Source organism: Colobus angolensis, unplaced genomic scaffold (genome assembly GCF_000951035.1).
Source record: "Colobus angolensis palliatus isolate OR3802 unplaced genomic scaffold, Cang.pa_1.0 Scaffold5, whole genome shotgun sequence".
Taxonomy (NCBI): domain Eukaryota; kingdom Metazoa; phylum Chordata; class Mammalia; order Primates; family Cercopithecidae; genus Colobus; species Colobus angolensis.
This window is the reverse complement of record NW_012118487.1, coordinates 5,734,503-5,761,563: the sequence shown is the minus strand read 5'-3', so window position 1 is coordinate 5,761,563 and position 27,061 is coordinate 5,734,503.

Here is a 27,061-nt window from a genome sequence, read left to right as displayed (position 1 = left end):
TCTCCTGGATGATATCCTGAAGAGTGTTTTCCAACTTGGCTCCATTTTCCCACTCACTTTCAGACACCCCAATCAGATATAGATTTGGTCTTTTTACATAATCCCACACTTCTTGCAGGCTTTGTTCATTTCTTTTTACTCTTTTTAATCTTTTTAATCTAAACTTAATCTTAAACTTTTTACTCTTTTTAATCTAAACTTAAAAAGATTAAAAAGTAGGGACAGAGCAAGATGGCCGAATAGGAACAGCTCCAGACTCCAGCTCCCAGTGCGAGCAGCACAGAAGACAGGTGATTTCTGCGTTTTCAACTGAGGTACTAGGTTCATCTCACTAGGCAGTGCCAGACAATCGGTGCTGGTCAGCTGCTGCAGCCCGACCAGCAAGAGCTGAAGCAGGGCCAGGCATTGCCTCACCTGGGAAGCACAAAGGGGAAGGGAATCCCTTTTCCTAACCGGGGGAACTGAGGCACACAACACCTGGAAAATAAGGTAACTCCCACCCCAATACTGCGCTTTACCAAGGGTCTTAGCAAATGGGCACACCAGGAGATTGTATCCCACACCTGGCTGGGAGGGTCCCACTCCCACAGAGCCTGCCTCATTGCTAGCACAGCAGTCTGCGATCTAAGGGCAAGGCAGCAGCGAGGCTGAGGGAGGGGCACCCGCCATTGCTGAGGCTTAAGTAGGTAAACAAAGCCACTGGGAAGTTCTAACTGGGTGGAGCCCATAGCAGCTCAAGGAGGCCTGCCTGTCTCTGTAGACTCCACCTCTGGGGACAGGGCACAGCTAAACAACAACAACAACAACAACAACAACAACAACAAAAAGAAGAAGCAGCAGAAACCTCTGCAGTGGCAGATGACTCTGTCTGACAGCTTTGAAGAGAACGGTGGATCTCCCAACACAGAGGTGGAAATCTGAGAACGGACAGACTGTCTGCTCAAGTGGGTCCCTGACCCCTGAGTAGCCTAACTGGGAGACATTCCCCACTAGGGGCAGACTGACACCCCACACCTCACAGGGTGGAGTACACCCCTGAGAGGAAGCTTCCAAAGCAAGAATCAGACAGGTACACTCGCTGTCCAGCAATATTCTATCTTCTGCAGCCTCTGCTGCTGATACCCAGGCAAACAGACCTACAGCTGAGGGTCCTGACTGTTAGAAGGAAAACTAACAAACAGGAAGGATACCCACACCAAAACCCCATCAGTACGTCACCATCATCAAAGACCAGAGGCAGATAAAACTACAAAGATGGGGAAAAAGCAGGGCAGAAAAGCTAGAAATTCAAAAAATAAGAGCACGTGTCCCCCTCCAAAGGAACACAGCTCATCGCCAGCAACGGATCAAAGCTGGACGGAGAATGACTTTGACAAGATGAGAGAAGAAGGCTTCAGTCCATCAAACTTCTCAGAGCTAAAGGAGGAATTACGTACCCAGCGCAAAGAAACTAAAAATCTTGAAAAAAGAGTGGAAGAATTGATAACTAGAATAATTAATGCAGAGAAGGCCATAAACAAACTGACAGGGATGAAAACCATGACACGAGAAATACGTGACAAATGCACAAGCTTCAGTAACCAACTCGATCAACTGGAAGAAAGAGTATCAGCGATTGAGGATCAAATGAATGAAATGAAGCGAGAAGAGAAATCTAAAGAAAAAAGAAGAAAAAGAAATGGTAGTTGATTCTTTATTTCCACATTTGCAAATGCTGAGAGTTTACCTTAAGTAGTCCCAAATAAGCTTTTTTTCTAATATTTTATAATATGTTGTCTTCCTTATTTATTTCTTAATAAGATGATGGCTCATCTGTCTATTCATTCATCTATCTATACATAGTCCTTCCATCCATCTATATACCTATCCATCTATCAAATCATCTATCTGTCATCTATCCATCCATCCATCCCTCCATGCATGCATACATCCATCCATCCATCTGCCTACCTACGTGTCTGCCTATCTACCTATCTGTGTGTCTACCTACCTACCTACCTATCTTTGTATCTATCTATCTATCTATCTATCTACCTCTCTATCTATCTATATTATGAATGCTCTTTGTCTATTGGTCTATGACCTAATCAGTGTTCCCTCTGTCCTTGGCAGGCTGCATTTCTCATCTAGTAGGAGGGTAGAGTTCTAGTCTATTCTCGTTTCACAGTTACGAATCAACTCCTCACGTAGTTTCAGATGAAAGTGGGATTGCCACATTGGCAGCTCCTTGATACTGTGTGTGTTATCCCAGTAAATATCTCTCTGGCATAGAAGAGCAAGACTGTTCCTATCTGACAAGTCCACACGCAGAAATATATGGGTCAACCTGCAGAAATCAACACAGTCAAGTGACATAAATTCAGAAGAATAATATTCAGTACCATTTGTATAATGAACTGCACAGGCAAAAGGAAAGAAAGTGGGAGGAGGGAGATAAAGTAGAGAGAGGGAGGGAGGAAGGAAGGAAGATGGAAAAAAGAAATTCTCTGAGGAGTTTTCAGTGGAAGAAATTACCTCCAACCACATTTAAAATGTTTTCAATGACCTTCTTCACTGAATTTGAGCACTGGAAATTTCTCATTGCTCCCTGCAATAGATACAGTCTACTAAAAACTAGGTAGAACTGACAGAAGCAGTGAAGGAAAATTGTTACCAACTTAAGAGAACAAGATGCCCGGCTACCGACACTGCTCGTAATCTCGTCTCATGGGAAAACGTTTAATATCTGCATGCACATTTAAATTTGAGAAGACATGGTTTTTAAAATTCATATATAGCAATAACAATAGTTAATGAGGTGAATTTTATTTTCTTCAAAATATCTTGTATCCCTCTAATTCATAGAACGTTAGAGATCACTATGGAGAAGCCCCAGATGTGACTTCTGTGATATTTAGAAGAGACCCTGAACTCTTGCTCCCTCTCATAAAATTAGTAGACACGCTTGTGGCACTTCGTTGATTGCTCAGTCCAAAGTGATCTGTCAAATATCAGCACCTGCAAGCGTCATGCACATACCAAGTTAAGAAAAAAAAGTGTTTTTTTGAAACATGTTTGGATTTGATTTTAAAAATAAAATAAGTGAACTTCTTTTTAGTGTGTTGAAGTTAATTTTCCAAAATTCAACTCTTGCATAGTCAATGGGGATGGGATAAATATTATGGGATTTTCATTGGCATTGCCCTTCCTGTTCTCTGAAATAATTTATTATAATTTTCATGAGACTTCATAATATTATTCATTCACTTCATAATTGAAACGTTGTTAAACTCTGCCTCATGTTGATTCCTGACCTATCCCAGCCAAAGGCACCTTCCTCTATTCCTTCTCTCCTTTCTAACTAAGGAAGTTAGCAAGTTTGATATCCAGTGATAACCTACACAGATGATTGTGGTCTTATTGATTTATAAAACAAAAACGATACTTCTGGCTTCTTAGAAATATATAGTAGATTAATTGATAGGAAAAGTGTTTAAATATTTACATATGCAAATATGAACAAATATGTAAATATCGATAACACATGCAAATAATAAATATGTAAATGTTGATTAACAAATAAATGTATGAATGTTAGCCATTAAAAGTTGATACAGGAAAAGATTTAAAAAAATAAAAGACATAGGGGAATTAAAGTGTGATTATCATTTCATCAGTTTATCATTTTGACTGATATATATTGTTAAAACATAGTGACAACTTATTGTATTCAAGTTTATTACCCAATTTTTAGTAACATAGTAAAAGTAGTGAATATGGTGATAGTGACAAGGTCATAGAATGCCAGAAAATTGTCAACAACTACAGTAGTCCCTGGCACTTTAGTAGATGCTAAAAAAAAATTATTTGGTAAGCTCTCTCTTTCCCACCCTTTGAAAACAGATGAGAAAAAAATATATAGACCCTTACTTTAGTTAAAATTTCATATAAATTCACAAAAGAGTTCCAGTTCACCTGGCAAATGACAAGCCCTTCTCCTTGTGACAAAATCAATAAAATCTACAAACCATATGTACAGGGCTCCTCCTTTGACCAACTTCCAGTGCCAGCCCCTGTGTCTCTAATAGAGGTCAGATCAAGTCTTCTGTTCCTGAAACCTAACAGTTATGTTTTGGGTTTTATTTTTGGCTTATCATTCTGTTATTTGGCCCAAGTTCATCTGAGTATGTAATGAGAATAACTCATTGAGCTAATATATTATAAAATAGCCTTAGACTTGAAGCTAGAATTCTGGGGGAAATCCCAGGCATGAAAGTCTACCCCCGACCTCCACCACTCTTTCCATTTAGGGATAACTCAGCTCTACTTCGACTCCACATTCCCTGGAAGATTTATTCCCCGACCATCTGATTACAAGAATAGCACAATTTAGGATACTCTTCGGGAATGGAGATTGAAAAATCATTTAGAGGCAAGTATGATGAGTCAATCAATCATGTTACTTCTCACCAATTTTCTAAACCTAGCATCAATAAGAAGAAAGAAACTCAGTGAAAGTAATTCACAGGGACAAGTTAAAGAAAAAAGGAAGTTAAGGAGAATAAGTTAAAATAAGTAGTTCAGAAGAAATGAATATATTTATTCATGTCTTCAAATGTTCATTTTGTCTGTCTTCAAATATCAGAAAAAAGTTATATTTGAAGTTAGAAAGAAAGGAGTAATATTTGTTGACCACATATTATGTACAAAGCATTATTCGACGTCCTGAAATATATTTGAGATCTTGAAATTGATCTTTGTTTTTGACCCCCTTGGCTTATTTTGCTTTACTTTTATTAGCATTAGTAGCACATATTAAAACTGTCACAAGTCAATGAAATATGAGTGGGACTGAGTATGTTTCCTGGAGACTTACAGAACTATGACAGAGACAATTCCAAAAACAAAAAATGCCAGATATTAACCCTTCGGTTGCCTGGGTTTTCTAACATTCTCAGCCGAATGAAATGGTTGCAAAAATTGTAACACGTAAGCTCAACAATTGATACATTTATCTCCTTACTGGGCATCTAGGCCATAAAAATAGCCTGCTTTTTAGTTTCAAACTTTTAATGGCAGTTTTCTCAATTAGAATTATCTTCTGCATTATTCCTCACATTCAGGCAACTTCTGTGATTTTGTAAATTTTTGATTGAGAGAAAAATATGCACACCATTCGGAAAGTCAAACACTGCAGGGTGAAAATACTCGAGCGTAATTTCGAGTTAATTCTGGAAGTTCAAGGTTTTAGTCAAAAGAACATATGTTTTCAAGGGCTTCTGCGGTACCCCCGTTGGCCTGCAGAGTTCGGCTGCAAGACCCTGGCTCTCCCGGCTGTGCCTTCATTATGAGGAAAAGCCTCTGCAGAGGGCGTCTGCTCGACTCTGCTAATACATTTTAAGGGAGATGCAGAATCAAAATGAGAAGCAAATGGATTAATTATTCCTCTACGTGGGAGCTGGGAATTCATTCATTACGTTTGTTCCTCATCACTTTGTGTACTCTTGGGCTTCTGCAGGAAGGAAATGTTAAATGAGAAATGAAAGGAGTGAGCCTTTATTTTCTCAGTGTTGGAACTTCCATTTCAGTGTTCCAGAAGAGAGAACTGTTCTGAGCACTGGGGCCTGCACAGTCTGCCACATAGGCCCGCTTCTCGGAATTAGAGGGTGAAGACTGATACACATTCTCAAGTACACCATAGTTCAGCTGGGAAAACAAAAGAGCTGGGTTTTTAACCCTAACTTTGTCCCTCACTAGTTAGACTTCAGACACCTGGCATTGAAGACCTTCTTTATCAAATCAGTGAATAAAAACCAATTACTCCTAAGGTCTCCTCTAATTCTAAACTTTGTATTTCCATATAATTAATTCTAGGCTTTGACTGCTAGAAAGGGCTTCAGTAATAATTCCACAGTCCACTCACCTAGTTCAACACTTTCTTCTAAATTGGTCCAGTGGACTGAGTTTTGAACATTGGAAATGGGAGATGGAACCTGTAGTCGCAAACATAGAAGTAATGGCTTGTAATCCTCAGACTGAGCTCTCAAAAGGTCTGATTAAGAGAAACAAGCCAACAGAGTAAGCAGTGATTTCAAACAACCAGCAACATCAAATTAGCAGCGGCCCATCCTGGATAGAACAATCTTTCAATTATAATTTTAATTTTTTTAATATATAAATATTCCTGCAGATTGTTCCCATTCAAAGTAATGGCATGTTTTGTGTTTCATTTTGTTTTCAGAAGCAGTTGCGCTTATTAAATATTATCTTTTTTTGCAATCAATCTTTTTTTTTTTTTTTTTGCTTCTTTAATAAGTGGCCTAGTTCATCTAACATTTCAAATGATGGGTGAAAAAGCTTATTTCTCTGACCAAATTGTAAACTCCCCAAGAGGAGAGACCAAGGAACTAACACCAAAACATTGTGCTAAGAAGCTGTGTGGATGCACACGTGTGTGTGTTTAGTAGAATTGAAGAGAAGTCCACCAACTCATTCAAATCACACATGCTAGCCATGCTTTACAAACTTAGTGAGGATACCCATAATACTAGATACCATGTCATTGATCCAACTATTTTTATGTTGTTATATACTTACAGCTCACCTCTTTTCACAAAGAATTGGAGGCAATATAGAATTTTTTTTTTCTTTGAGAAGGAATCTCGCTCTGTTACCTGGGCTGGAGTGCAGTGGCAAGATCTGCCTCCTGGGTTTACTTATGCCATTCTCCTGCCTCAGCCTCCTGAGTAGCTGGGGCTACAGGCACCCACCAAAACACCAGGCTAATTTTTTGTATTTTTAGTAGAGACGGGGTTTCACTGTGTTAGCCAGGATGGTCTCGATCTCCTGACCTCATGATCTGCCTGCCTCAGCCTCCCAAAGTGCTGGGATTCCAGGCGTGAGCCACCGCAATTTACAATTTTTACATCCCACAGTGAAATAATAAACTATAAATAGAAATAGAAGATTAACGGCAGGGACAAGGAGAATAGAAATATGCCAATCCTAAGATGAGTCTGGTTGCTGAACATCATGTTTTGTTTGAGCTTTCTGGTCACCAGAAGAAAGAAATGGAAGTGTGTTCAGTTCAAGGTCCCCATTCATGGGAGGCTGCATCCTGCTCCCTCGGGAAGCAACAGTCTTGATAAATACATTAAATAGTTGTGTTTCCCGGGAAAAACCCTGTGGAACAATTCTCATTATTTACACAGAACTCTAGATGAAGTGATAGTTTTTTCATGGCATACTGATAAGTTTATCTGGCAATTGGACATCGCATAGAACTTTCCATCCCAGATAACCAGTTTATGTGGCTAGCCTGGATAGTTGAAGGTCTCCTGTCTTGAATATCTAGGAATAACGCATGCTAAACTGACTTGAATTACTAAGAATTTCCCCTTTATTTCTGAAATTTTTCTAACTTTAATTTTTATTATAGTAAATATATATAATGTAAAATTTATTATTTTAACCATTTTAAGTATAAAATTCAGTGATATTAAGTACATTCACAATGCTGTGTAAATATCACCATTATTTCCTTAACATTTTCATCATCTCAGATAGAAACTGTACCCGTTAAACACTAACTTCCCATTCTCACTGTCCACAGCCCTGAGTAACCTCTATTCTACTTTCTGTCTCTGTGAATTTCTCTATTCTGTGTACCTCATATAAAGTGGGATAATACAGTATTTGTCCTTTTGCATGTGGCTTATTTAACAGCATAATGCTTTCAGGTTCATCTGTGTTGTAGCATGTATCAGAATTTTATCTCTTTCGATGGCTGGATAATATTCAATTTTATCCCTTTCTTTTGAAAAACACAATCTAATATTTCAGCCTTTAGATTTTTTCCCTGTTCCTTGAGTTGTCAAAATACTAGCAAAATAATCTAAAATAACATCTACCTATCTCTTAAATAGTCCTACAATCAAACCATTGTCTCAGTTGCTTTGCTGACCTCAGGATTTTCCTTTGATACGATTCCTTTATCTATTATGGTTTGATTTGAGACTTTCATTGAAAGCAATTTTCCCTATGGAAAATGTTTACTTAATCTGTATAAAAATTTTTATAAAAAATCTTATTTTTGTTTCTTTGTTTAACAAATTACAAACTTTCTAGATCTTGGTATCAAAGGGGCAGCTTGTGAAATATTTCTTAATTTTCTTCATTGATCAATATAATTATCAAATATTTTCACATTGCTTTTTGTATAATGTATAAGCATTACAAGTTGCATCTTTTTTCCCCTTGTCCTGAGCAGCTACTTGCCTCCTGAGAATGCCCACTAGCAATCATTGAAAACTTCTCGGTCAGTCCCATAGCCCAAGCAAAACCTCTACAAAGTTCAAAAACTTTGAAGAGATTCAAGTTTGTTTGTTTGTTTGTTTGTTTGGAGACAGAGTCTAGCTCCATCACCAGGCTGGAGTGAAGTGACAGATGTCAGCTCACTGCAACCTCCCCTTCCCGGGTTCAAGCGATTCTCCTGCCTCAGTCTCCCGAGTGGCTGGGACTACAGGCATGCACCACCACACCCCGCTAATTTTTATACTTTCAGTAGAGACAAGGTTTCACCATATTGGCCAGGATGGTTTTGATCTCTTGACCTCATGATCCGCCCGCCTCGACCTCCCAAAGTGCTTGAATTACAGGCGTGAACCATCGCGCCTGGTTGAGATTCAAGATTTTAAGACCATTGACTAGAATTTAAACAACACAACCTCTACTCGAGCATGAAAAAATCACTCCCATAGCTACGTCTTCGTTTCATTTGACTCATATAAAAATAATGCATAGAGATCAAGATTTATATCAAATAACATCTTAAGTTGAAACTATCAGTTCAAAAATTAAATATTTCAAAAATTAAATGCCACTTACAAGATACCTTTCTATTAGGTATACCTATATCTCATAACATGTTAACAAAATAATATGACGTATTTTCACTGGGCCATTCTTAGAGATAAAGCATTCAAAGAATAGACTTAATTTTAAAAGCTAGTTCATCTTCTAAATGTGGATTTGAAAGTCCAGTCCCATACATGTGTTTTTAGGCAAGTCATCTCTTATATGAACATTTCAATAGGTAGATCAACCTGCTGGAAAAAGATCTGGTGGCATTTTCTCCTACAAGTTTTTTTTGTTGTGGTTTTTCTTGTTTTTTTGCTTGTTTGTTTGTTTGTTTGTTTTTTGAGACAGGGTCTCCTCCATCACTCAGGCTGGAGTGCAGTGGTGTGATCTCCACTCACTGCAACCTCCGCCTCCTGGGTTCAAACAATTCTCCCTCCTCAGCCTCCTGAGTAGCTGGGACTACAAGTGCGCACCACCACGCCCAGCTAATTTTTGTATTTTCAGTAGACATGGGGTTTCACCATATTGATCAGGCTGGTTTCGAACTCCCGACCTCAAGTGATCCGCCCACCTCAACCTCTGAAAGTGCTGGGATTACAGGCATGAGAGAGCCACTGTGCCCGGCCTCTACAACTTTTTCTTCATTACGTTTTGCTAAAAATTTTGAAAGTAGCTAGATATGAAATGAACTACAAATGTATTTTAATTTTGAAGCAAACTTTTGAGATAAACATTGGTTCAATACATGAAAATCATGAATTAAATACATTTAAATCACATGGATTCTTGGCATTTTCTCTGGATTCTCTCTTTCACCCAGTGTTAATAATTTATATGTATTCTATATATCTAATTTATATATGATACAAATCAAGTATGTCATGCACATGCACTTAATATTCAGCTATACATTACCATCCTTAAGAAAAATCTCTTCGGTTTGTTTCTAACTTCACATGCCTTCATTTCATATTCAAACTAAAACTTAAAAGTAATTTTTAAAATTTGGTTTAAAAATCTTACATCGTTACTGGTTTGATTTTGATATTACACCTTACTAATAAACTTTGGGTTAATGATTAGTTTTAATTCAGTTTAATTCAGTTTTAATTCAGTGATATTTCTAAATTGGGTAATGAATATCTGACATTATTCCTAGTGCCTGACACCTGCTTGAATGTCCTTTACCATGAGGAAAGTTTTCCGTTGAGCCAACATAAATAAAATCTGGAAGCTAGAGAAAATAGCTACCTTGACGAAACTTGGCTCGTAAGAACCCAGCAAATACTTTAAATACATTCCTGTTTTATTTCATGAGTTCTTCTACAGTGTACTTTTAAAAAGTTTTTCTTCCTGCTCACCTTATTTCCCCTAAGTGCCAGTCTAACAGACTGATTATAATGGGCAGTAGAAACACTAGGAAAAAAATGTCCTTTCTGAACCCCAGATTCTAAGCTTTAGTTACTGGTCGGGTCTTCCCAAATTAAATGGCTATCTTTACATGTACTTGTGTGATTAAAAAAAAAAAATAGGATATTTTACAGCCAGAACTTAAACTTACAGTGTATGCATTAATAACTAAATGTATTTACTAGACTGTTAATGTAAGCTTAATGATAGACTTGACAAAATACATTAGATTTATATGACTATTTCCAATTTCTCTTTATTAGGAAATTCGTGATAGCTTTAATCTATTAGTAGGTGGCTCCAGGACTATTCTGGTTCTCTTTTTTCCCATTTAGTTCTCTTCATTCTCTTTCTTTCTCCGTGCCTCTCTATCCAATCTTCACTGGAATGAATGTTCCCTTGAATCATGCTTTAAATCCTGGCTGCAACCACAACTGCTTAACATATTTCCAAGGGCATTTGCCTTCTTCCGACATTCTTCACTACAAAATTTTAAGTTCAGCACTTCATATCTGAGAACAGTGTCTCTCTTCTGCACACTCTCGGATCAGCCTCTCGGACTCCAGGATATATTGGATAATTTTATATCCCCTGGCTTTTTAAAGATGAGATACAGCTTCAAAATGGGGAACAACCTAGAATAACCTTTACAATACAAAAATCTTGAATTCAAATCACTCTTCCTCCTTTACACTATCAAGCATATTCCCTCGATTGAAGGATCTCAAGGATTTAACTTTTAGCTATTTCATGCCTACAATATATGCACTATATATGTACACATGAAAAAAAAAGCAAGCAATAAAAATCATACAAAATAATCCTAAACAGCTTCCCATATGAGGCTCAATTTTATTTTATTTTATTTTATTCGATTCTATTCTATTTTATTGTTTTATTTTTTGAGACAGAGCCTCGCTCTGTCACCCAGGCTGGAGTGCGGTGGAGCGATCTCAGCTCACTGCAACCTCTGCCTCCCGGGTTTAAGCGATTCTCATGCCTCAGTCCCACAAGTAGCTGGAATTACAGGTGCCCGCCACCACGCCAGGCTAATTTTTGTATTTTTAGTAGAGCTGGGGGTTTCTCCATGTTGGCCATGCTGGTCTTGAACTCCTGACCTCAAGTGATCCACCCGCTTCAGCCTCCCAAAGTGCTAGGGTTCAAGGCATGAGCCACTGTGCCTTTCCAAGGCTCAATTTTAGTTCATCATTTCCCAACCTGCACTCTGATAGACCCTAGACTTGTAGGTAAATGTTTAGATAGCCCATGAAAAGAACAAATTCATATCAGATTAAATTCAATATCTGTATTAGCGTTTTCTAGAGAAACATAACCAATAGAAATATATATATATACACACACACAGGCATATATATATGCCTGTGTGTGTGTGTGTGTGTGTGTTTGTGTGTGTGGAGAGAGACAGAGACACAGAGAGACTTAGAGGAATAGGCTCATGTGATTATGAAGGCTGAGAAGTCCCACAGTCTGACGTCTGCAAACTGGAGAAAGCAGGAAAGCCAGTGGTATGATTCAGTCTGAAGGCCCTGGGGCAGGGGTCCGTTGGAGGAGAGGGAACAGTGTAAGACACAGTTCTAGTCTGAAGGCCTGAGAACCAGGAGTGCCAATGTCCGAGAGCAGGAGATGTGTGTTCTAGCTCAGACAGAAGAAAATTCACTTTTCCTCCACCTTTTTGTTCTCTTTGGGCCCTCAAGAGACTAGTCGGTGCCCACCCTCACTGGGGAGGGGGATCTTCCTTTGTCAGTTCACCGATTCAAATGGTCTCTTCCAGAAACAGCCTCACAGACACACCGAGGAATACTGTTTCACCAGCTACCGGGGCATCCCTTAGCCCACTAAAGTTGACTGACACATTAAATTAACCATCATGCTACACTTACATGGTGATATGGTTTGGATATTTGTCCCCTCCAAATCTCACGCTGAAGCCTGATGCCCAGTGTTGGAGGTGGGGCCCGGTGGGGGATACTGGATCACAGGGCGGATCCCTCGTGAAGGGCTTAGCGCCATCCCCTTGGTGATGCAGGCATTCACGTGGGATCCAGTTGTTTAAAAGTGTGTGGCACTCCCATTCCCAGCCTGCTGTCTTGCTTCCATTCTCACCATGTGACATGCTGGCTCCCCATTCCCTTCTGCTATGATTAGAAGCTGCCTGAGGACCTCACCAGAAGCAAATGCTGGCACCACCCTGCCCATATAGCCTGCAGACCTGTAAGCAGAAATAAAACCCTTTTTCTTTATAAATTTCCCAGCCTCACGTATTCCTTTACAGCAATGCAAGAACAGCCTAACACACATGGTATGTGTTTTGAGGCTGTTTTTGGCATACAATCAATACTATTTAATGGTCATGGTAGTGGTGGTAGAGAAGAGGTGTGAACAATTTAATTGAATGGGCAATAATTATAAATTAATCCTCCAATTAGTGAGGTTCTTCATGACTGTTCTTCCTTTGAACAGCAAAGATACAGAAAACTATAATCCTTGGAACTGTGCCTTCCATTGTAATATTTTCTGGTTGCATTTGGGAAGAGTGCGGAAATCCTAACTTCCTCCACTGTTGATGGAATCTATGCATATAAATGTTAAAACTATACCGCAGTATTAAATAATTTGCTTTTATTTTTCTTCTTCATTATTTTAATTAATTGGGATCTTCCTTATAAGCCAAAAATCTGAATTCCACTAGCTCTTAATGAATGACACAGAAAAATATAATTTCTCCGTGAACATTAGGTTGATTGGAAAATGTCATCCTCTGACCTACTCAGCCTTGCTAATCAAGAGAAGTCTTCAGAGGGACTAACAGTTAGATGAAGCAGGCTACAATCCATCAGCCACCCCCTTTATTTGTTTAAATTACAGTTTATGTCAGGTGTGAGGTTCAGTGTATCTGAGGAAAGCCATGCCAACATGGTTGAGAGCGTATATTGTCATGTCTCTGGTAATTGGATAGTGCGCTGTTTCACCTTAAGCTGTTTTGAATTAATGCAAGACATCAGCCGCCGGCTTGAGGTGGTTTAATTATCAGAATTGTCACATTTTAGTTGTCAGCCCAAGGGGTGCATACTGGGGTTGATTGTAAACATGTGGTACTACCTGATACAGGTTACCTGATGGCCAGATGTGGGCCACTTCAGGAACAGACTTAATTTAAAGGAGTACTGTCCTGATTCAGAAATATTTATAAATAGGAATCTGGCTTTCAAAGAAAAAAAAAAAGACTACTAAAATACAAAGCTGCTCAGTTGAAAGAAAAAAAAATAGATCCCTTACTATCTTAGCTTTATATATAGGAATTATGCTACTATTAAAAGGTTTCTAAATGTCAATATTCATTGTGGGCTTTTAAAAAAATTTTTGCACTTAAGATTATTAAAATCAAGCAATTTATTCTAACGTGTTAGACTAAACTGTGCCCCCACTCTATTATTAGAATGAAATCACTTCTTATCAGAAGTGTCTATTATAAAGCAAGTAGAATATAGTCTTGTTCATTATTTTTACTTAAAGGGGCCTCAAGCATTTATATGGCAAATCATTAGTGTCTGTAGGGTGGCTGAGGTTTTCAGCTCTGTGTGTTTAACTGCACTTTTACTGAAATATTTTAGTGGGTTGTTCAACTACAGAGCACAGTTTCCCAATGACCATCACAGTGCCCTAAATTCTATTGTTTTCCTGGATGCTATTGCTTTCCTGAAGCATCAGTAGAAATAATGGAACTAATCCTTCTGAATCACTGCACTCTTATCCCAGTTCAGTTCTAATAGTATTGACTACAATCTAAGTATTTTTGCTTCACTCAACACAGCTCTTAAAGGGCTTTTCCTTTTGCAGGCATACTCTCTGTGGGTGGTCAATACCCTTATGAAATTGTCAGACTTGAAAGTAAGATGGATTGTTACTGGAACATTAAGTAGGACAGAGAGCAGATGAAATTTAAATACAAAGTTGCAGCTGTTCATAAGCTCAAAAACTTGAATTAGTTCAGCGGAACTGCTAAATTCCAATAAGAAACAAACTGAGGACTTGGCTACTTGTTCCCTAATAGGAGGAAAATGCATCTAAAATATAAATTGAAGCCTTGTCATCTTAAGAAACCAACATTTGCACTAAATTATTCCCTCCCTAAACCACCCATTTAATCTAATATTTACAAATCCAGATGGTCTTTCCTACCACTCAGCACCTGCCATCTCTGCCGTTTTTGATACCACGGTCCCCTCCTTCACAACCTCTTCCTTGGTTTCTCTTAGCCAGTCTAATACCTTTCTTATTTTCTCTTTGTTTCTCTCCTTTCTTGCTTCTATTTCTACCAGTTCTCTTCAGATCAAATTCTCAGACTTTCTACCCTTCCTCTATTTTTCTTTCTTTATCTGGTTCCTTAGATTGCTCATCTACTCTTGCCGTGTCAACTATCACCTATGTGCTCATTATTAAACCTGCAGTTTCAGCCCATGCCTTTATCCTTCATTTATTTCCAGTTGTTCACAGAATACGTCCAATCAGGTGGTCATGTTTGTAAAGTCAAATCTAGTGTATGTGATGATCAAAAATGAATCCTTTGTCTAACTTTTTGTTATGATCTGAATGTGTTCCCACCAAAATTCAGGGGTTGCCAATGTGATAGTGCGCGGGAAAGGGGAGAGGTTGTTTAAGAGGTGATTAAGTCATTAAGCCATGAGGACTCCTTCCTCGTGCATAGGATTAGGTACCCTTCAGAAAGGACTTCACAAAGGAAATTCGACCTTCTTATCCTTTGACATTCTGCCCGGTGAGGACATAGCATTTGTCCAGGAGAGACTGGACAGTCACCAGACACCAAACCTGCCCATGCCTTGATCTTCGACTTCCCAGCATCCAAAACTGTGAAAAATAAATTTCTAGTCTTTGCAAATTACATAGTTCGTGGGATTTTGTTGTTGCAGCCCAACACAGACTAAGACACTTCCTATTTCAATGAATGTCTCCTATGTTACCTTGCTTCTCTGAATTGCGTATTTTGAAGTTAATTTTATTGCATCCCTCTCCCATCCCACACTCAGGTAGGCACTGAGTCCGAGTATACATGCTTCGCAAAGTTTCTGGTTTATTTCTCCTTCTCGTGTCATATTATGGTTACTCTAGTTTACCATCGTGATTTTACTTCTTATTTTTAATAGTTAACTACCTAGTTTCTCAGAGTCACCATTTTATTTATTGGTGGTTATACAACAGAGTCATTTTCACCATGTATTCCATTTGTTAAAAATCTATATTAGCTTCTTTTGCGTATTTGAATAAATTTGAAAGTTTCAACCGCACATTAAGGGTCCATATGAACTAGTCCCAGTTTACTTTGTCGATCTTGGGACATTGTTGATGAATCCTAAGAGGAATGGTTTCTTGCCTCTTAGAGCAGTCCTAGCCACCTCGGCCCCTCACATGCTCCTGTTCACTCCTAGTCTTGTCTCTCGCTTTTTCTGCTGACTCCTACCCATCTTTAACACTCAGCTCAAAATTTTCCCTCTCCGTGAAGTTTGTCTGAGTTAACATGAGCCCACGGTGGTTTTTCTCATGTTCTGAGTGGCCTCTGAATGGCACATACAGGCTGAAACTCTCTCGACATTACATAGGTTGCTTCCAAATTGTTTTCTAATTTATCATGAATATATGAATTTCCTCTCAAACAAGATTTAACATTCCAGAAGAGGAAGAACTGTGAATTGTACCATTTTAAATGTGTGAATTCTACCATTGAATTTAAAAATAACTATTCCTAGTTTCTGGGATGTTTCCCCAATTCAGTTATTTCTAATCCCTGTGTGAGTATCAGAGGAACTAGGTCTTTAATGGCATAATCAGATCCCATGTCAAATAAATGACATTAAGAGTGTCATTAATATAATTCCGTATTCCCAGAGATGTTCTGGAAGGTTTATATGTATTCTCATTTATTATAAATACATTGAAGCATGCTTAAATGAAAAAGACTGAATAAAAATGAATTTAAATGACAAAAACGGTGTTCCATAAATGTAAGAATTAATGTCTACATTCTCATGTAACTTCAAGCAAAAATACAGAACAAGTGGGGTTCTACTGATGAACCCACACTCTGAACTTGTTTTGCATTATTCCACCCACTAAAATTATAAACCTTTGGAATAGACCTGAACGTTAATTATTATAATGTTAAGGTTATGATAATATAGATAATAAATTATAGTCATCTACGACACATTTCAAAAATACAGAGGCAGGCATCTCTACCTCCACTTCACCCCCGCCGACCCCCCAACCATTCCTCTTAGGATGCATCCAGTATTTTGTGGTTTCCAAATTAGGTATCAATAAATGCAAAGATTTTTGCTTCTGCAATATCATCTGTATAATATAAAATTCATTGACATTTATATTTGTGCTTTTATGAAACTACTAATCCCAAATGAAACGTTCTCGTGAATATGCAAGGAAAATGCTTTTGTTAGTATTTGGTCCTGTTTCTACGTTTGATTTGTATTTGGTTTTTAAATGATTAATCAGACTAGGAGAGCACAGCTGTAGGTTAAAATGTTTTAGCAACACAAGACAGTCCCACACTATACAGAGCCAACCTGATATTTTACCAAAGCCTTTGAAATAATTTGTAATTTTTTCTATCCATTTAAAATATGTATATTTTAGAGAACTCTACACTTAGAAAAGCATTTTTATTGCTAATAAAACTACCAATAAACAAACACCAAACATAAGATGTTGTGTTTTATATGTAGGAGGGAAAAAACAGGCTTGGTTAATCCTGTCTACATTTTTGAGAAGTTGAAAAAAAAAATTTGAGTTCTAGCAGGTAAGAAGAAAACACAGTTTTGAAACTAAACACCTGCAAAGAGAATGTCACCAACTATGAGTTTCTTATGTTTTTGGATAAGGAGCTGGTCTTAGTTAACAGGACATGAGGCAGCGATGATGTTACTAATTTCAGAGTTCCTAATGAAACAGTAACACTACCCTTTAACTTAAGCCTATGATCTGATTATCATTACCAGTAATAATGTAATGAGTAATGGCACTTTCTACCGTAATTACATGAGGGCTAGGGAGAAAAGTAAGAGCATGAAGGTAGCTCTAATTCTCTCGAACCTTGTGCCATGGAGACCTACCTGTAATGCTCAGACTTCACACAGAGATATTCTCATTTACAGGCCTGGCATGACTGGCTTCACCAAAATAGTTCTCCATTATTTGTTGGCAGCTGATAAACCCATCAAAAGGTAACCAATAAGTAAGAACTTATTTGAAGAGTGACATTATCTTACTACTGTCAGGGAGTATGAGCAAAACAGCCAACAGTTTATCGTATTTACAAAGAGAAGAAGTGATTGGAAGTAGAACTTTTTCTTTTTTTAAGGTCAGAATCCTTAATCCAAAGCTGCAGAAGATTTGATGTCTTGTAAATGGTCAATTTTATCTGAGATCTTGTTAGGGGCTTTGCCAAGTCAACGGTCTCCAAGTCAGTGGCAGAAAAAAAAGGGAAATTAGAACTTTCTCCAGCTTACAATAGAATGATATGTGAGAATTCACGGATGCCACAGAGTAGGTGTCTGAGCGTGATTTGCATCCAGTTATGGCTGTCACTGTTTGTAATGCATGCATATTTATGCACGCAGTGTGCAAACAAGGGCTAATGTTTATAAACATGAAAAGTATTAGAAAATTCATTAATTAGGGTCATTTGTACAATTCCATTGTCAACTTTAATCAATTGTTTCAATTGATGTCTCCTTTGGAAAGTCAATCCACCATAGTTATTTATTTATTCAGCAAGAATATTGTGTAGGGCTATCTTCTGCTTGACCTATAATGTTATTTCTAATAACATTCATTCATTTCATTCTAATAAGCAGAAGGTTAAGTTTAACACATTAACATATGCAGTTAAATTAATAAATACATATTAACTGTTGGATTTCATCCCCATGAGTGGAAATAATGTGTTTGTATTGTATAAGTATGTGTCTGTTGACTATTTTTTATCTTTTAGCGAGGCCCTAAACAAAATCAGTATTTTTGGCAAATTGAAACATCTATAAAGGCTTAGGTCATTCCATGAGGCAAATAATAAGTTTCCTTCTGAATTAAACTATATAAGAGATCCTGATTAACTTATCATTAGCTATTCCATTAATAAACATTATCTCAACACACACAGTTACACAGAAGATCTAAGCACCCTCATTCAGTACACACTCACTCTCCCAGTCCCCCAGTTTTTCCATCTTTCCATCTTTTCTATACAACTTTCTATCTGGCTGATTTTTTTGTTTTGTTTTGTTTTGTTTTTCGGAGACAGGATCCTGCTCTGTTGCCCAGACTGGAGGGCAGTAGTACAGTCATAGCTCACTGAAGTCTTGAACTCCCAGGCTCAAACAGTCCTCCCTTCTCAGCCTCTTGAGTAGCTGGGACTACAGGCATGCCACCACGACATCCAGCGAATTTTTACAATTTTTATAGAGACAAGATCTCTATTTGTCAGAGGGGTCTCAAATGACTCCTGGCCTCAAGTGATCCTCCTGCCTTAGCCTTCCAAAGTGCCGGGATTACAGGTGTGAGCTATTGTACCCAGCCTGATTGTATTCTTTATATAAACCTTTCCCCTGCACCATGCCTGCCTCAAAATTTATTTTAATTGTGTCTCCATTGGCAAAAGTCTGTTACATACCCAAGCTTTCTGTGACTGTTTAAATGTAGTTGTTTTTCTTCACAGAACAGACTCACTTCCTGACATTCCCACTGCTAATTTGCTTTCTCTACTGTTATTCCTACTGTGTCGAAAATGTAAGAACCCTGTTTAAAGAGCATAACCTTTAATAGGCTTTCCTCCCCACTCCACTTACTGTCAGGTTCTGAATCAAGGGAAAGTGAGTATCCATGGAAGAGAGCAGGCCTTGGGCTTAGGGACAGTGGGTGAGTGATTTGTTGGGAAGCGAATGAATAGTCTTTTCCCCCAATCTAAAAACTAGAGAATTTGTTCAAGATTTTTTTTCATTTCTATAAAAATGACCTTAAGTAAGTCACTTAATCCTTCTAGACCTCCATTCTGTTGCCTATGAAATAAAAGGGTTCAATAAGCTCATCATGATGGTCCCTTTTAAAATTAAAATTTGTGATTCTGAGATACCATGCAAGGGACTTTTAGAAGAACTGAGAAGTTTTACTGAAGTTAAGAACAATGTTCTTGAAGACATCCTGGTATTTCTTGTAATTAAAATTTAGTGTTTGCTCTTCATCCTGAAAGGTGACAGCACCGGCTTTCCCCAGATGCATCTCAAAGCCCACTGGGAAAATAATAAGTGTGAACCATCCAAAGCCATGGTACACACTAAATGCACACACATGAGAAATGAGGATTCTCACAAAAAGTGGAGGCATGCACTGACCACTGGGGTGTATTTGATGAGAGTGGAAGACCAGGGCTTACGATCTCCAGCTCCCTTCTCTTCACTGACAGAGCAGTGGGCTTGGGTGTTCCGAAGGAATGCTGTCTCTCAGTAGACACCAGCTTACCAGGCCCTCAGCCAGCCCCCACCCAGATGCTCCAGCTGTTCCTCCTCCACACAGCTGGGCTCTGACTAATCCCAGGAGGCCTTGCCTGGTAGAGAGAATCTGCAGCATCACAGACCTCTTACAGGGTGAGGGCCCAGTTTAAACCCCAAAATATGTCTCCACACCGGGGGAGACCTTCTTCCTGGAAGTCACCTTTCAGAAACTGAAATTCTGTTGCCCACCTTGTGCAGCCTTTGTTATCCATCCTAGCCCTGGAAAATAACTCCTCTTCACCCTGACATTCCCTTCCTGAAAAGGTTCGATTCCTCCATAGGGATTCACTTTAGCCCAGTTGTTCCTTCTTCCCTTCAACCTACCAGCTCCAAAGCTGGCTATTTTTCACTAGTTCTACCCCCGGATCTGTAGCCTAGCATTTCAAACAAATTATTCAGCACATGAATTCAGCATTTCAAACAAATTATTTTGGCACAAATGAAGGGGTTAGTGGAATGGGTCTTATTGGCATCTTCCAATATTCAGCCCATTTTTTATCCGTGGCTCATTGATTTCAGCTTTGACGCAGATATAAAGACATACTAAAGAGCGTGAAATGTGTTATTAGTCAAAAGAAGAGCTCCTCCATCATTCTTCTTGGCTAAGTGTATCCAGGAATACATTTACAAGTGACTATCCAATTATTCTCTTCTGAACTAACTTCATACTAACTAAAAGGTAAAACATTGTTCCATTTTTAAACTTAGCATTCTTACGATACTGGCTTTACGTGAAAATTTAGAAGCATCTTAGTTTTCTTACAGCTTTGCAAGAACAAGATTCATAACTTTGATCAAAGTTTTTGATTCAAAAAGCTTATCATCTGCATCTAAATCTGAAAGTTAGAGATCACTGGAAATACTGAACTTTATCTTCTTCAATTTCAAGTGTTTGAGGAAACACTGTTGGGCAAGGACAGTTTTTATGCTGGCCAATGATAGTGACACACTTGTGTAAACAATGTATTTATTAACTGTATTAATGTTGGCATCTTCTAATGCCTTCAGCGTTATGTGATCAATAAATTTATTCATTCTTTCTTCCCCTTCCTTTCTTTTCTTATTCTAAACTTATATGGTCATGCTTCCATCAGAAATTGCCTTAAAAGACTTGTTCTGCTCTTATTCACTCATTAAATATCAAAATCCTCACCAAACCTGCAGTCGCATTAGAGCAATGTACGAGCCATATGACTCACCAACAATTCTATTTCCCTATTTCTCTAACAACTGCAGTCAGTGACGTAAGTGCCATTAGAAATTCTGTCTTCATCTGCTGTAGGCCGATACGATCAAGTAAAGCAGCTTTATTCACTTCATGCAATCCAACTTCATTGAAAAGAGAAAATGGAAAAGGATCAGTTCATACTAAAAATACTTCAGAGGTACTTCATCGCTTGTTTTTAAATAAAATCTTTGAAAAAAGCAGTAGTAGGTAAGTCAACACATCTGTAGCTACACACACACATACACACACACACCCCTTTATGATATTTCTGTCAATGGATAATAGTTACTCAATTCCAGTGCTTTATTCTAGGTTTTTTTTACTGTTTTGTTCTACATTTTTACTCATCCCTTCTATATTTATATCTAAAGCCTGTTGATGGTTTATTTTTTCCATTGATTAAACTTCCTTGGCCGGGCGCGGCAGCTTAAGCCTATAATCCCAGCACTTTGGGAGGCTGAGGCGGGTGGATCACGAGGTCAGGCGATCGAGACCATCCTGGCTAACGCAGTGAAACCCCGTGTCTACTAAAAATACAAAAAATTAGCCGGGCTTGGCGGCGCCTGTAGTCCCAGGTACGCGGGAGGCTGAGGCAGGAGAATGGCGTGAACCCGGGAGGCAGAGCTTGCAGTGAGCCGAGATCCCGCCACAGCACCCCAGCCTGGGCGACAGAGCGAGACTCCGTCTCAAAACAGAACAAAAAACTTCCTCTGATTATTAACATAAAGGAAAGGAAAGTGAAGGTGGTCTAAGACCCATCAACTTTGCTTATTCACATTTTCGTGATCCGTAAATTATTCTCTGGTCCCACTGAAATGTATGTTGCTCTATGTTCTAATCAGCAAACTTGAACTTCCCCAACTCATTAAGCTTCCTGGCATTCTCTTTCTGAATTAAGATGTTTGAAGGTTTTCATATAACCGATTACTCTTTAGACTAGACCCCTTGCTAAATTTCTGTTGGGAAAATATTCTTTGTGGTAAATACCTCCTGTAATATTTTTCATCTGTCATGTGTATGTGATTCCAAGGCCCCAAACTTTCTGCTTGTAATAATATTTCAAAATTTTTATCATTAAATGCATTTCATTCACTATTTTTAATGTAAGCGGTGTTTTGAAGATATTGCAATTACATCTTTAATTTTGTTGTTTACTGATTCTAAAAAAGAACATTCTGCTGAAATGATGAAGCAGTTGCTAAATTACAAGGTAGTCTTTAATGTATTATTTAACTTTTATTATTTAACAATTTGTAATAAAAACAACAATTTTACATTACCATATTATTCATTGTAATAGAGATTTTCATTTTCTACATTCTAAAATACTTATACTGAATATTTTCAAATATTTAATCTAAAAATAATATCAATACTTTGGGCTAATTTTTTTCCAGAGAAAATAAGTAAAAATCATGTGATTTTTTATGTCACTTTTAATACTGTCTCTCTGCATCTCTTAACAGTTTTTGAATATCTTGAACTGAAAGTACTAGATTAATTAGAAGACTGGTTCTAGGTCCACATGTTATCTCAGAAGTTAAAAGTAAAAAATCTTGAGGCATATATTGTCTTTTTATCCTTAAGACTTAGGTAAAATCATTTAATTTTGTTTTTATTTGCTTACAAATTTAAAAATTAAGGAATATTTAAAAACTGCAAGATTTAGAGAAACATAGAAAGAAAAATACTTGATACAGTATTTACAAAAATGTGAAAGAAAACCAACAACAATTTTTAAACTAATTTTACCCAATTATTTGTGTGGGGTTTTTTTGGTTTTGTTTTGTTTTTTGTTATTTTGTTTTGTTTTGTTCTTGGCTTTTGGTTTTTCTTGAGACAGAGTCTCAGTCTGTCACCAGGCTAGAGTGCAGCGGCGCCATCTCAGCTCACTGCAACCTCCACCTCCCAGGTTCAAGCCTCCTGCCTCAGCCTCCTGAGTAGCTGGGACGACAGACGTACACCACCACACCCAGTGAATTTCTGTATTTTTAGTAGAGACGGGGTTTCACCATGTTTGCCAGGATGGTCTCGATCTCTTGACCTCATGATCCTCCCGCCTCAGCCTCCCAAAGTGGTGGGATTACAGGCTATGTTTTTTGTATAGGCTCCTAACAGTATTTTTATCAACTACACTGAATATTTTGTTCTTGAAGTAAACCTAATTTTTTCCCACTGACCTTTTTTCTTGATTTTTAAAAATTTTAGGACAACATTTTTAACCTTTCATTTTATATTGGTTGTAGTATTTATTGCTGTAATTAATTTAGCAGAGAGATGTTCTCACACACTCATAAATTCATGAAAATAACAACTTCCATGCTGAAATTTTTCACACTTCATCACAGCACAAATATGAGTTTATCTTCAAAATTTGAGGAGGATCTTAAATCTTCATTGATTTATGAGAACATTTTAAAGGCATCCTGATTGCCAATGCCAAAAATATTTTGGCTTCTTAGATTAATTTAGATTCAAAAATAGCTTAACTTACTCTTCAAATTTAGTGGAAAAACTTTTTCCATTAAGAGTTTTAATTAACTAAAAATATGCCATTTTTCATCACTTTACCTGGTTATCATCATTCAAAATTTCACAAAATCTTAAAGGAAAGTAAATAAATTTTGGCTCAAGATGTATTAAAATATTATTAGTTGAAAATCCGTATATTCTTTCACCTATCATATATAAATATAGTCCAATAACAAACATTCAGCAGTTCTAATACGTGTATTCGTTGTTTGTTTCCCGTTTAAGATATGCCTATATATATCTCCAGTTCACAACAGACAAATCCAGAGATTTAGAATTTCAGTCTCGACTTGAAACTGACCCTCTTGCAATATACTCTTGAAGTCTCCAAGCCCCTTGAGTCCTCTTTTTCCTTCAGTGCAATTCAATAAATTCAATTCCACAAGCATTAATTGGGCCTCTGCTCTGTGTAAAGCACTCAGTGTGAAGTACAACAAAGAATAGGCTTCTGTCTTTCTCCTCTGTGATTTCACCACAGGAGAGACCTGCTCCCTTCCTTTCCCCTGGAGCACCAGAGCTGCCAGTAGTATCATTGAGAACAGAATTATAACATCTGGATATTGCTAGTTTCTTTATTCTCTCTCAAGTGGCAAATCAGCTCCCTGAGAGGCATCTATTTCTGCCTGAGTTTTTGTGCACCTGCCCACGTGTGCACACACTCCCATTTCCATTATTTTCTCCAAGGCACGTAGACTTTCATATTTTTAATTTTCTTTCAGATGGGAGCCCAATTTTGAGGCACAGAGAGGAAACCAATGATGCTGACTTGCAGCAAACCTTCTCAATGATCAAGGGACAGGAAGAATTTGACACTAAGCTTCCTCCCCAAAATCATAGCCCTTCTGTAACTAAGAAACTTCTAATGGTGCGAGGGGTCCCGCATGTATTCTACCTCTGTACCAAAAAAAGATATATGAACCTGTCTGTCATGATGAATCAAAACTACTGGATGGAGTCACATGGCCAAAGTTACCTGGTGAGGTCACTCATGGAGTGACCATATCCACTATTCATGCCACCCTAGTAAGGATCTTGAAATAAATTTTACAATTCCTCTGCCACAAGGGAAAAACCCAACCAAAACCAAGCCTCTAGCCTGTCCCCTGGGGCTACCCAGAATGGGATCCACCTTTGAGGCTAAATTCAATATTTGATCTCCCAAATGAAAGGAAAAGGCATCAGTGTTGGCCAAAGCAGTTATTTAGATGAGCCTCTGATCCTGCCTACAAGAATTATTTCAGAGATTTCCAATGGAAATTACCCAATATGTCATGGGAGTCTATGAGCTTTATGATCTTTCTTCCATGGCATGTGTTCTATAATATTTGCAGATATTTACTGAAGATACTCACAGCTGAAAGCCCCTAACACACCCCTCACATCAGCACACACATTTCCACTTTCTTTCCAGCTGCCCGCTATATTTAAAATCACAGAATTTCACCGCGATGTTTTCCCACTTTTGGATCTTGTTTAGTGTAAAGTTAGGAATTAAAATATAAAATACCAGCAAAAATACCGGGTATATCAGAGTCTTCAAATTATTATTATAAAGTAAATTTTTATGTTTTAATCAAGTTTTCACATCCTTCATTCCCCCGAAAAAAACTGCAAAAAGATTATTTAGCAAGTTATTTCCCCCCCCCTTCTGTAATGGGAATTTTCATTCCTATGACTTAGATAATATGTAACAAAGAAGCACATTACAGGACTGGATAGTGTAATCAAATTCGAGCCATACGATGCCAGACAGAAACGTATGGCTTTGCATAAAAATCTGGAAGTCCATATGTTCTCGATAAAGAGGTAAATGCATGTGCATGTGAGCACACACACACACACTTCTATAAAATTTAGAGATAGATATTTTTTATATCTTAAAAGAGCCAAAAAACCCTATTAAAAGAGCAGAAAATTTGTTTAAGTTCCTTGTAGATTCTGGATATCAGACCTTTGTCAGATAGGTAGATTGCAAAAATGTTCTCCCGTTCTATAGGTTGCCTGTTCACTCTGATGGTAGTTTCTTTTGCTGTGCAGAAGCTCTTTAGTTTAATTAGATCCCATTTGTCAATTTTGGCTTTTGTTGCAATTGCTTTGGTGTTTTAGTCATGAAGTCTTTGCCCTAATGTATTATAAATCATTCTATTATAAAGACACATGCACACGTATGTTTATTGCGGCACTATTCACAATAGCAAAGACTTGGAACCAACCTAAATACCCATCAATGATAGACTGGATAAAGAAAATGTGGCTCATATACACCATGGAATACTATGCAGCCATAAAAAAGAATGAATTCATGTCCTTTGCAGGGACATGGATGAAGCTGGAAGCCATCATCCTCAGTAAACTAACACAGGAACAGAAAACCAAACACCACATGTTCTCACTCGTAAGTGGAAGTTGAACAGTGAGAATACAGGGAGGGGAACATTACACACCAGGGCCTATCAGGGGTTGGGGGACAAGGGGAGGGGGAGCATTAGGACAAATACCTATTGCATGTGGGGCTTAAAACCTAGATGATAGGTTGATAGGTGCAGCAAACCACTATGGCACATGCATATCTGTGTAACAAACCTGCACATTCCCCACATGTATCCCAGAACTTAAAGTAAAATAAAATTTCAAAAAGAGCAGAACATGATCCCCAAATGTAGTCATAAACACTCAGTTCCCTTTGGTGCCTTGGTTTCTGAGACCAAGGACCATCAATGTTATCCAAACACACACATTTAGATATCCAAAGCATGTGCTCTTGGAGAAGCAGAAGTTTTTTTCACATGATACTGAGTGATGAGGTGAAGATTAACTGAAAGTAGCATTCGTTGTAGAATATTTAAGAACATTGTGTTTTACAATCAGTATTGATTTCAGCATCACCTGTATGAATGTCACTTTTTAATTTTAAGTTTGGGGAAAAACGCCTCTATTCTTTCACAGTTTGGTTGCTTTATCCCATGAGTGGTTTCCTACTGAGGAAAACAGAAGGCCTTAATTTAGTCAGCAAATAGTCATTGGATGCCCCACCTAGTACTACGGATCCTATTCACCACACTCTCTCAAGGAAGCGTCTATATTGCTTTAGGATCTACTTACTTTCTGATTCAAAAAAAAACCACAAAACAAAACTCAATTTCTGAATTAGTTTTTATGTGTGTATATATATTTGCTATGGATTGTTCAACTCTTCCACCAATTTGAAGAAAAAAAACCTTGGAGGAAAGAACATTTACCTTCTCACTCTGCAGTTAAACAGTGTCTAGAATTGTATTATGCATACAAAAGGTGCTCTGTAAAAGTCTGCATTTCTAAGAAACAAGTTCAACAGCTGATGCCTGTGACTGTTCCTGTCCCCTCCTTTCCTTGCCTAGAGATAGGAATGACTGGTAACAATTCCAACTTCATTAGGTGATACTCACCTCTAGCCCAGCCTGTCATCTCTCCAACG